The sequence below is a fragment of the Coregonus lavaretus genome, assembly GCF_964263955.1.
Source record: "Coregonus lavaretus genome assembly, chromosome: 8".
NCBI classification, from domain to species: Eukaryota; Metazoa; Chordata; class Actinopteri; order Salmoniformes; family Salmonidae; genus Coregonus; species Coregonus lavaretus.
Window position 1 is genome coordinate 30,590,993 of NC_139995.1, and position 12,196 is coordinate 30,603,188.

Below are 12,196 nucleotides of genomic sequence, written 5' to 3' on the forward strand. Positions count from 1 at the left end.
CAATATTACCTTATTTAGAATATCTGAACAGCATGGGATATTAGGTGAGAAGGACATCTCCAATAAGAATCCCTATTGTAAACTTGCTAGGGTGAATGACAAATAGGGTATTAACTTCAGATAGAATGATTATAGACTTGGTTATTATTATAAGGATATGCTTTCCCATGCATTAAATGAAACTGAAACAGTAAATGACTCCACCAATACAACAGACATAAGGTTCAAGATCTATATTAATCAAAATTTCAATGTATCACATCAAAATAAATAAAAATAATAAACCCCAATGATTTTTCCACAACCCATGTCCAAATTATTTGCAAGCTTGCTTAAATCCTGGGCGCGCGTTGGAGCTCATAAAAAAATTACGACATACATAAAATCCCGAAGTCCACCACACATTTGTAGTTACTCACTACTTGTAGATAATGCCTCAGCAAAATATAGTAGTTCCGTGCAGGTGTCCTCACAAGATCCACAGCGAACACAGCTATCAATGCAGCCAGTACTCGGTAGCAGCAACAGACATCCGTTGGAAACCCGAACTCGTTGATCGTCACAAGCAATTCTCTCCAAGTCTTGCACGATGCTTGGCTAACCTCTAGGATGTCGAATGTCTCCACAATGCGACGGCAGCTTCCGTCTCTACTAGGTCTTTCTTAACGAAATAATAAACACTCTCTTATAGAAATAAAATCAGGATTTCCCTTTAAAAAACTGTAGGTATGGTTTTGTTCTCTCTTTATCGTTTCCTTTGGTCGTTTTTCCTTCACCAACCCCACTAACGTCTCTCCTCTCCCTTCTTTCAACCTTTCCCTCTCTTTTCTTTCCCAGCAACCAGTCCACTCTCCCATTGGCCACAACTTAACAAGTTACCTCATTGGTCAAAACTTTAACGAGATACGTGGGAAACGATTAGTTACCGGAGTGTAACTCCAGTTCTATGAGTGGAGCGGAGCCCCATAGGGGAGCTCTGCTCCTAGTGGTTTACCCTCTGCCCTAAGGCAGAACAGCCTGAAGCAAATTTATGCACACACCTGCAGCCAATGGGAGCACAGGTGTCCCTATAAGAGGGGACACATCCCCTCAATCAGCCTCCCGAGACATTATCTTCAGCGAGACTAGAGAGGGTCGGCAGGGCCTTAAGTCCTATGGGGCTCCGCTCCACTCATAGAACTGGAGTTACACTCCGGTAACTAATCGTTCTATATCGTGGAGCTCCGCCCCATAGGGGAGCTCTGCTCCTAGTGGTTTAAGGCGGAGCGTAGCGCTCCAAAATGTACTCCCTGCCGAGCCTAACACTTCCCATTAAAAAATGAAAAGGTCAAGCCTAGCAATGGCCGCAACCAATTCCCGCAGTACTACAACTAAAAACCCCTCCGGGCGTCACAATATACCGCGTCATCGGTTAAAGACCCGCCCCACCTAGTTCAATGGCAATGCCAATGACTAGTGGGCAGATCACCAGAATAGAAGCTACACTAATCTGTACTAGCAGATAGCTGTGCCTCAATATCCTGTGAAAACACTACCGTCCACTAATGGAATGACACCAAGTGTCACTCTACATTATGTGCACAGTAGACCACCTCACTCACTCAATGGAATCCCAGAGATTAGTAGGCAGGAACAAAATATAAGTCATACTAAACTGAATAATCAGATAGATTACCTCACATTCTGTCAATTCAATACATGTCTCTACTATACTGACCCTGTCAGTCAAGAGACATGCCACCAGATATGCTTTCCATCCAAAGCGGACCTGATAGAGACCTGTGTCCATCGTCCTGCTTTTCTCTCCTCTAGCTCAAGATTCCCCTTCAGCTATGCCGAGTACAATCGAGCCAGAGAGATAGAAAGCCTGTCTATCAAAAAACATGTTTTCTTAACCAAAGCGGACCTGATGGGAACCTGCCCATAGTCCTGCTTTATCCTCTCTTCCTGGCTCAAAATCTCCTTTCAGCTTCGCTGAGTACAGACCGAGCCAAAGAGTTAGAAAACATATCTGTCCAGAATATGTCTTCCTAACCAAAGCGGACCTGATGAACACCCATGTCCATAGTCCTGCTTTTTCTCCTCTCTTTCTTGCTCAAAATCCCCTTTCAGCCACGCTGAGTACAGATCGAGCCAAAGAGTTAGAAGGCATATCTAATAGATAGAAACAGAATATGTCTTCCTAACCAAAGCGGACCTGATAGACACCCATGTCCACAGTCCTGCTTTTTCCCTCTCCTTCTTGCTCAAGATCTTCCTTCAGCCACGCTGAGTACAGATCGAGCCAAAGAGTTAGAAGACATATCTAATAGATAGAAACGGATCAATGGAGACGGTGTCGACCATGACGCTGCTCTACAAATATCCTCTACCCCTGTTCCTCTGAAGAGGGCAGTAGAAGCTGCTACTCCACGAGTGGAGTGAGCTCTGATACCCTGAGGCAGTTGTCGCCCCGCTGCCTCGTAAGCTGTCTCAATACCTTCACAAAGCCAATGAGACAATCGCTGTTTTGAAAGTGGTCTACCTAATGCAGCCGCACCGTGACACACAAACAGCTGAGGCGATGACCTAATCGCTGCTGTGCGCTCAACGTAACACGCCAAAGCGCGCACTGGGCACAGACAATGAAGCTTTTCCTCACTCCTCTCCCCATGAGGAGGGGGAGAAAAAGCCCACAACTCCACGGTCTGTGATCTATACGCACTGCTAATAACCTTCGGCACAAACGCCGGGTTAGGACGTAACACCGCTCTGCTCAGATCGCCATTAATGGCAAGGCAGTCGGGTCTCGTCGACAGGGCACACAAATCGCTGACACGCTTAGCGGTAGTCAAGGCGAGCAACAGTGCCTTCTTGATAGACAGCATCTTGAGGGGTATTTGATTCAATGGCTCGAACGGCGACTTACATAGCGCTTCGAGAACCAAGGCCAAATCCCACTGGGGCAGCGTGGCTCTAGGCATTGGCCTAAGCCGCCGCGTTCCCAATAAGAAACGTTTCACTAAAAGGTGGCTGAACACGTTCGTTCCGCCAAACCCCTCATGACCAGCTGAAATTGCCGCTGCAAACACCCTGATGGTGGAGGGCGATTTCTGCTTATCAAACATAAACTGCAGAAAAGAGAGCACACTCTCAACCTGACAGTTCATGGGGTCCACACCCTGTGTGTCACACCATCGTGAAAAAACGTTCCATCTGCTGGTATACATCCTAGAAGTGGAACCGGCTCGTGCACCTTGTATGGTTCTGATCACTGCATCAGATAACCCACGGCGCCTCAACCTGTCCCATTCAGGAACCAAGCCTTCAGTGGTTGGCCGATTATGGGCCACTGCCCTATCGAGCCTCCCGCCTGGGTCAACGCGTCCCGTCGATGTGGAATTGGCCAAGGTGGCGCAATCAACATCTGACTCATCTCCGCAAACCACGGAGCCCCCGGGCGATCGGGCGCTATCAGTATCACTGACAGCCCCTCTGACCTCACCCTGGCTAGCAGTGGGAGAATGCAAGACAGCGGAGGGAATGCATACAGGAGAACATTCGGCCATGGGTAGTGCGCGAATGCGTCTCTTCCCAGTGGTGGCTCGTCCTGTTCCCTCAGAGAAAACCATAGGGGACATTGCGCATTCACGCGTGACGCGAACAGATCCACCTCGGCTCTCCCGAACTGTTCCCAAATTTGGAGAACAATGTCCGGATGCAGACCCCACTCGTCGTCTCAAGGACCCCCTCTTGACATGAGGTCTGCTCCTACGTTTAAGTAGCCCGGAATGTGTGCTGCTCTCAACGAGCGAAGGTGCTTGTGAGCCCACAGCCACAATTCCTCTGCTGCCCTGTGGAGGGCAGGTGACCTGACCCCCCCCTGGCGATTTATGTGAGCTACTGTGGTCCGGTTGTCTGACCAGACCAGCACGTCGCGACCCCGAAGGGTAGGCGCGAAGTGGGTCAGAACCAGTCGAACCGTTTCCAACTCCAAGAGGTTTATGTGACGACCTGATTGAGGCCATGCACCTCCTATCGCTTGAGTCTGACATGTCCCTCCCCATCCAGTCAGAGAAGCATCTGTAAATACTGGAATGTAGGATGACACCTTGACCATCGGGACTCCGTGCGTGAGAACGTTCTGATTCCTCCAATAGTCCAGGTCTGCTCTTAGCGAGAGAGGAACCACCACCAACCGATGACGTTGACGCACTGGGTCTAGTCTTAGTTGGGCGAACCATCGCTGTATTCTGCGCATGTGCAGAAGTCCCAGCGGGACCACAGAGTGGGCTGACGACATGAGACCCAAAAGTGACATGATCGACAGCGCCGTCACTGTGTGATTCGGACGACACTTCCTCAGGGCTAGCAACAATGCTACCCTTTGAGGGTCCGAAATTCGAGCCCTCATCATTACAGTGTCTAGCTGTAGCCCCAGGTAGACAATCTGATGACTGGGCCAGGGTGCGCTCTTTTTCCAATTCACAGCGAACCCCAGACGCGTGAGATGAATCACTGTCTGTGTTGTGTGAGTGAACGCCAGCTCTGCTGATGGGGCGAGAACCAGCAGGTCGTCTAGGTAGACTAATAGCCTTATCCCTTGACGACGCAGCGGCTCCAATGCCGCCTCCACACATTTGGAAAACGTTCGAGGTGCCAGGGCGTACCCGAATGGCATCCTCGTGAACTCGTACGCCACCCCTTGAAAGGCGAACCGCAGAAACTTCCTGTGACGCGATTGTATCGGCACATGGAAGTACGCGTCCTTTAGGTCTATGCTTGTACAAAAGTCTCCTTTCTGGACACATTTCAGTAGACGTTTTGTCGTCAGCATTCGGAAGGGTCGTTTGGTTATGCTCTCGTTAAGAGTGCGTAAATCCAAAATCGGCCTCACTCCCCCCGTCTTTTTGGGCACTAGGAAATAAGGTGAATATAGCCCTTTGTTCCTTTGCTCCCGGGGAACTACTGTGACCGCCTCCTTCGCCAAAAGTTCCGTAATCTCTGACATCAGAGCGGCCACTTTGTCCGGCGTTTTCATCACCGTCTCCACCACTCCCCTGAACGGGGGTGGGGTTCGATGGAATTGGAGGGCATAACCCTTCTGCAACGTCTGTTCTAGCCAGCGTGAGAGGGTACAGCTTCGTTGCCACTGCCAGCAATGCAGAGAAAGCGGGCGCGCACGAAGCTGTGGTGCATCCAGTAGGAAGGACCTGTATTCCTCTATGGCCCTCGCCGCCGCTATTCCCCAGCACTGGGTTGGTGGAATAGCCCAAGGCGGGCCCCCCTCGAAAGGGAGAGGAAACATCAGCTCGTTCTGAGAGAAACGGAGGCCTTGATACGTCAGTTACGTCTGTAGCTCTAGTATTCCGGCCCTCCGTGAACGCAGCACGGTTTTGAGCTGCACTGACTGAGGTATTAACCTGAGACAGAGCGCCCTCCCCGGATAGCAATTGCGTCATCATGTCATTGTCTGACTGAGACTGCTGCTTGTCATGAGATCCGTCCACTGCAGTACTCAACAGAGTCTGGAAAGTGTGGTCTCTAACTGGTACCACAAGGTGGCGCCACAATACCTCTTTTTCACTGGTCTCATGAGGCTGCTCAACAACACACTCTAGGTGTGGTGAGCTGCACTCAGAGTAGTGGGCATTGTTACGTTCTGAATTAACCGGGGGCGCCCATACATTGGTTACACCTGTAACTCTAGTATTCCGGCCCTCCGTGAACGTCGCACGGGTCTGAACTGCGCTGGCTGAGGCGTTAGCCTGAAGCAAGGCGTCATTCCCAGTTAGCGGCTGCGTCTTCATGTCATATTTAGACTGAGACAGCTGCCTGCTATGTGAGACCTTTACTACAGAGCTCCTAGGAGTCTGTAGTAAAATATCTTTATTAGGTGAGCTAAGGCTACGCCTTGCTACCTTTCTCTCCTTCCTCTCCTGAGTGTATTCAACTACGCACCCTTGGTGGGTTGAGCTACACTCAGGATGCTGAGAGAAATTCATAGGACGTGAAGTACTCTGCAATGTGTCATGGAAGACAGGCCCTTTTGTGACAATGTCAGTGAGAGCCAGCTCTTTATTCACACAACCACAATAAACATTTCCCTCCATGCCCTGAACAGTAGGGTGGTGGGGGAACAGTGGGCTCTGTCGCGTCTTGCGCCGAGCCGTCATCCGTCCTCTCCCCCTCGTCCCATCATTGACGCCATCGTTTCTGGCTGACCTTCTGGTGTTGCCAGGACGGTTTTGTGACGACCTCTCTCGCCGGCGGAATCGTCGCCACCACCGTCGTCGCTGGAGGGGCCGCGCCCGCTCGCCTGCTGTCGGTGGTAGGCACCTGTCGCCTGGCCCGTCGCCTCCCTGTAGTTCTACTGGGGGCGTTGGAGGTTGACGGGTTAGTTGAGGCCCTGCTAAACTTGCCTGCCAATGGCAGGTGTTTAGCCAGGTGCTTTCTCTCCTCGTCCAGCTTACCAAAGCGTTCCGTCGCCTCCTTTACGGCGACCCCAAAGAGGCCCTCGCTAGAGACGGGAGCGTTTAGTAGCGAGGCTCTGTCTGTCTCCTTCATGGCTGTCATTGACAGCCAGAGGTGACGTTCCATAACCACCGAGGTGGCCATGGACCGGCCTGCGCATATCGCTGACGCTTGTGTCAAATGAAGAATAGCGCCAGAAATCCTGGACACCTCTTCAATTTCCTCGCTGGTCAACTCAGACCTACCCGTTGTTAGACGGGATAGGGAGGCCGCGAGGAGGGCAATGTTGTTAGCCGCTGACACAGCCTGGGCTCCCAGCGTAAAATACTTCTCAGCCAGCTGTGCTGTGAGTCTGTCTTTTTGTGCTGGCAAGGTGGCTTTCTTGGAGGCCGCCCAGGGACTTGAACCCGGCACTAGATACGCCGCCATGGCGCTCTCGAGCCTAGGGATTCCCTTAGCAGCCCACTCACGTCCAGCCACTCTCGTGAATGGGATGTACACCTTGGCCGGCGAACGCGCCGCCAGGGGTGTATCCCACGACCCCTCGACGTATTTCCAGAGGGAAGGCATAGCAGGGGCCATCGGCTCAGCTGCCTTCCTCGGTCTGGAGTAGGGGCCGCCCTCCATCATGTCGACCTCCACAGGGGGGGGAGCAGGGGGCAGCGCTATCTCGAGTCGGTTGGCGGCTCTCTCAATGAGTTCGGGAAAGTCCGCACGCAGAGAGGCCGCTGCGAAGGACAGGGCTGCTGACGTAACAGAGCCCGTGTCGTCATCGCACAAGGAGCCTTCAGATCTCGCGCTCCCCATAGGGAAGGGTGTCTTGAAGGTTGGCGCCAGAGGGTCGGATTGTTCCATTGGAACATCCATCTCTGCGTCTCTCTCCTTATCATCCCCTGAGCCAGCACTGTCCGACGACGCCTCTGAAGCAGAGGCGAGAAGAGACAGTACATCCTCTAGGGGGATATCCTCCCTAAAAAACGCCCAACGCTGCTTCCTCACCTTCATAGGAAGGAGAGCGCAGGAGGCGCAATTAGGGGGATCGCCGGTCCCTTCCCTGGCATGCTGCGGCCCCAAACACACGAAACATAGGTCGTGGGGGTCCGCAGATGCCATGGAGGTACATCGGCACTGAGCCCTGAAAAGGGCTTTTGGGGGTGGAAATTCTCCTGGTGTGCTCATTTAGAAGACGTCGATGGCTGGATCATCGACGGCGATTTCTTCCTGAGTCTTCTTCTCTTCTTGGCTTCTTCAGTCTAGTCGTCCAGTCGCTGAAGATAAAGGGAGGCTGATTGAGGGGATGTGTCCCCTCTTATAGGGACACCTGTGCTCCCATTGGCTGCAGGTGTGTGCATAAATTTGCTTCAGGCTGTTCTGCCTTAGGGCAGAGGGTAAACCACTAGGAGCAGAGCTCCCCTATGGGGCGGAGCTTCACGATATAGAACTTAAACTTAAAAGTAAACCAACCTATTCACTTGTACATTTTTTATAAACATTGCTTCAAAATAAATGCATTAATGACATTACAAATCAGGAGCTATTCGATCACCTTTTAAATCTAATACCAATGAATTATAACAAATAAACTCTATACTTGGTTTTAGCAAGGTATTACATTTATTTATAAAGCACTTCTTTTAAAACTACCTCCATATATATCATCATTAATTTCCACTAGATATACTAATTTTAAAACAAGATCACAGATGTGGATTACATTAGAGACTTCTGTGGTCTCCACAGAGTTGGGTAGGACTGCCTTCAGTTCCTTTGCACCTTATTTATGGAACAAACTGCAGATCCAACTTAAGTTAGACACTCTGGTGTCCCTTGCCCATTTTAAAAATGTTATGGAGGATCAATATGTAGTTGTCTGTGATTGTTTCTGTTGAATTGTGTTTTTTGTTTTGTATGTTTGAAATGTTCTTGTCTGTATGTCTAAAACTGTACATGTCAACATGTTTACACAGGGCACAGCCATAAAAGAGATCCAGGTCTCAGTCTGTTTTTCCCTGTTAAAATAAAGATTGAAAAAATAAAATAAAAAAAATCCGGCCCGCGAGATGATTTTGTAAAGTATAAAAATGGGCTGCAATTTTTCAATAAAAGAAACTGCTGTTCCAATTGTGTCCACTGGATGGCGCAATAGCAATTGTGTTAAGCAAGCAAACTGTTTATACCGGGGCAGAGCAAGTAGATCAAGCAAGTGCAGCCAGTCCGGATGAGCTACTTTGTTTTGCCCGCAATATTTATTACGGCTTCTACTTTTAACATTATGTGCTTTGGCACCCTCATTGCCCCAATATGTCTCTGTCAAAAAAGAGAAAAGTGGATGCAGAGTGCAGAGTGTTCCAAGAAAAATGGTCACCTCCTATTTATTCACGGAATTGAATGGGAAAGCTGTATGTTTGGTGTGTTCACAGCATGTTGCAGTGCTGAAAGAATATAACCTTCGTCGCCACTATGTGAGTCTTCATGCCGACAAATATGACAACTTTCAAGGACAGCGGAGAAGAGAGAAGGTGAATGAACTGTTGGCGGGTCTGAAGAAACAGCAGTCTGTGTTTACTCACAGCCGAGACATCAGTGACGCTGCAGTGAAAGCTAGCTACCTCATTGCTAATGAAATCGCAGTGGCTTCAAAACCATTTAGTGAGGGTGAATTTGTAAAAACATGCATGATGAAGGCAGCGGAGATTGTGTGCCCTGAAAAGCGCCAGGCTTTTGCAAATATCAGCCTGACAAGAAACACAGTTGCAGACAGGATTTCCGATCTTTCAGTGGATTTGGACAGCCAATTGAAGCAAAAAGTAAAGTCATTTATTGCGTTTTCGGTTGCAATTGATGAAAGCACGGACATTACAGATGTTGCTGAACTGGCCATTTTCATCCGCGGAGTTGATGACACATTGACCGTCACCGAGGAGTTCGTGGAGTTGGTGCCGATGACAGATACAACGACAGTTGATATTTTCACCGCACTCGTCGGCGGGCTGGACAGGGTCGGAGTGGACTGGTCCCGCGCTGTCAGCCTGGCTACAGATGGTGCGCCCTCAATGATCGGGAAAAAAGCAGGCGTTGTGACAAAGTTCAGAGAGAAAGTGCAATCTGCAAATGGAGGACGTGATTTCTGGACTTTTCACTGTATTTTGCACCAGGAGGCTTTGTGTTGCAAGTCATTAAAGATGGATAACGTCATGAAGGTGGTCATCCAAACTGTTAATTTCATCCGATCCAGAAGCCTGAATCACCGTCAGTTTGACAGCCTTCTCAGACAGAAAGACCACATCTATGGCCTGCCATACCACACTGAGGTAAGATGGTTATGCTGAGGCGTTTCTTTGATTTACGAGAAGAAATTGAACAGTTCATGGAAGAAAAGGGCAAACCAGTGTTAGAATTTCATTCCGCAGAATGGATGCAGGACCTTGCATTTAGAGCACCTGAATAACTTGAACAAACAGCTGCAAGGGCGCAACAAAGTTGTCACGCAGTATTATGACAGCATATGTTCTTTCAAGTTGAAGCTGTCATTGTAGGAGACACAACTCGCTGGTGGTGATGCAGCTCACTTCCCCTGTCTGAAAAATGTGTGCGCGACCCAACATGTGGCAGACATGAAGCGGTTCAAAGATAAAATAACGGGACTGTTACGGGAGTTTGAGCAACGCTTTCAGATTTTTGGTGAACTGGAGAAAGACTTCAACGTTTTTTGCTCGCCATTCACCGTGAATCCCTCTGATCTGCCCGTCAGCATCCAACTTGAAATAATAGACTTGCTGTGTGACACGGATTTGAAGGGCAAATTTGCCGCAGCTGGCTTGGACACATTTTATCAGAATCTCTTGCCAGGTTACCCCAACTTGACAGCCCTTGCTGCAAAACTGTTGTGCATGTTTGGAACCACATATCTTTGTGAGCAAGTTTTCTCTGTAATGAGCATAAATAAAACAAAGCTGCGCTCAAGGCTCACGCACAAGCACTTGAATCACATCCTGAAGTTGGCTGCCACTCAGGATGTGACGCCTGATATTGATGCGCTGGTGAAAGCTAAAAGATGCCAGGTATCAGGAGTCAAATAAACTATGCAACCCCACTTAAAGTGCTGCATGAGACACCCTGATATAGTTCTGTGATCTGTGATATACTTCTGTGAATCACTGAGGCATTGTGTGTTTGTGTGTTCTTTGTCCTCAGAATTTTCAAATAACTTGAGGTGTTTTATGATTAATAGTGATGTTGTGCTTTTGGACACACTGTCCTCAGGCTCCAGCTTTATGTTTATATGTTTTTATGTTGATGTGCTATTGTTTTTAATTGATTTTATTTTATTTGTATATTTAACCTATTCTTGACTCTGTGGTTCTTGCACTTGTTTGGGGAACAGGATTTCATTCTTTTTATCTACATTTCTGCCTGAGAAATGACACCCTGATATAGTTCTGTGATCTGTGAAACAGTTCTGTGAATCACTGAGGCATTGTGTGTTTGTGTGTTCTTTTTCTTTAGAATTTTCAAATAAACTTGAGGTGTTTTATGATTAATAGTGATGTTGTGCTTGTACTATTTTGGACACACTGTCCTCAGGCTCCAGCTTTATGTTTTATGTTGATCGTATTAAAACAAAGAAAACAATCTGAAGTTGTTGTTTTTAAGTTATATATACCATGATTTTACCGGTCCGGCCCACTTGGGAATAGATTTTTCTCCATGTGGCCCCTGAGCTAAAATGAGTTTGACACCCCTGCTCTAGATGCCTCCTATAGCCTCTAATGAGTGTCTGGATTCTGGATGAAGGTATTTTGGACCATTCCTCCTTACAAAACGTCTCCAGTTCAGTTAGGTTTGATGGTTGCCGAGCATGGACAGCCCGCTTCAAATCATCCCACAGATTCTCAATGATATTCAGGTCTGGGGACTGGGATGGCCATTCCAGAACATTGTACTTGTTCCTCTGCATAAATGCCCGGGTAGATTTTGAGCAGTGTTTTGGGTCGTTGTCTTGTTGAAATATCCAGCCCCGGCGCAACTTCAACTTTGTGACTGATTCTTCAACATTATTCCCAAGAATCTGCTGATATTGAGTGGAATCCATGCGACCCTCAACTTTAACAAGATTCCCAGTACCGGCACTGGCCACACAGCCCCACAGCATGATGGAACCCCCACCAAATTTTACCGTGGGTAGCAAGTGTTGTTCTTGGAACACTGTGTTCTTTTGCCGCCATGCATAATGCCCCTTGTTATGACCAAATAACTCAATCTTTGTTTCATCAGTCCACAGCACCTTATTCCAAAATGAAGCTAGCTTGTCCAAATGTGCGTTTGCATACCTCAAGCGACTCTGTTTATGGCGTGTGTGCAGAAAAGGCTTCTTCCGCATCACTCTCCCGTACAGCTTCTCCTTGTGCAAAGTGCGCTGAATTGTTGAACGATGCACAGTGACACCATCTGCAGCAAGAGGTGGTCTGTGGGCTGTTTTTGACCGTTCTCACTATCCTTCGCCTTTGCCTCTCCGATATTTTACTTGGCCTGCCACTTCTGGCCTTAACAAGAACTGTGCCTGTGGTCTTCCATTTCCTCACTATGTTCCTCACAGTGGACACTGACAGCTTACATCTCTGCGATAGCTTTTTGTAGTCTTACCCTTATCCATAATGTTGAACAATCTTTGTTTTCAGGTCATTTGAGAGTTGTTTTGAGGCCCCCATGTTGCCACTCTTCAGAGGAAAGTCAAAGAGAACAA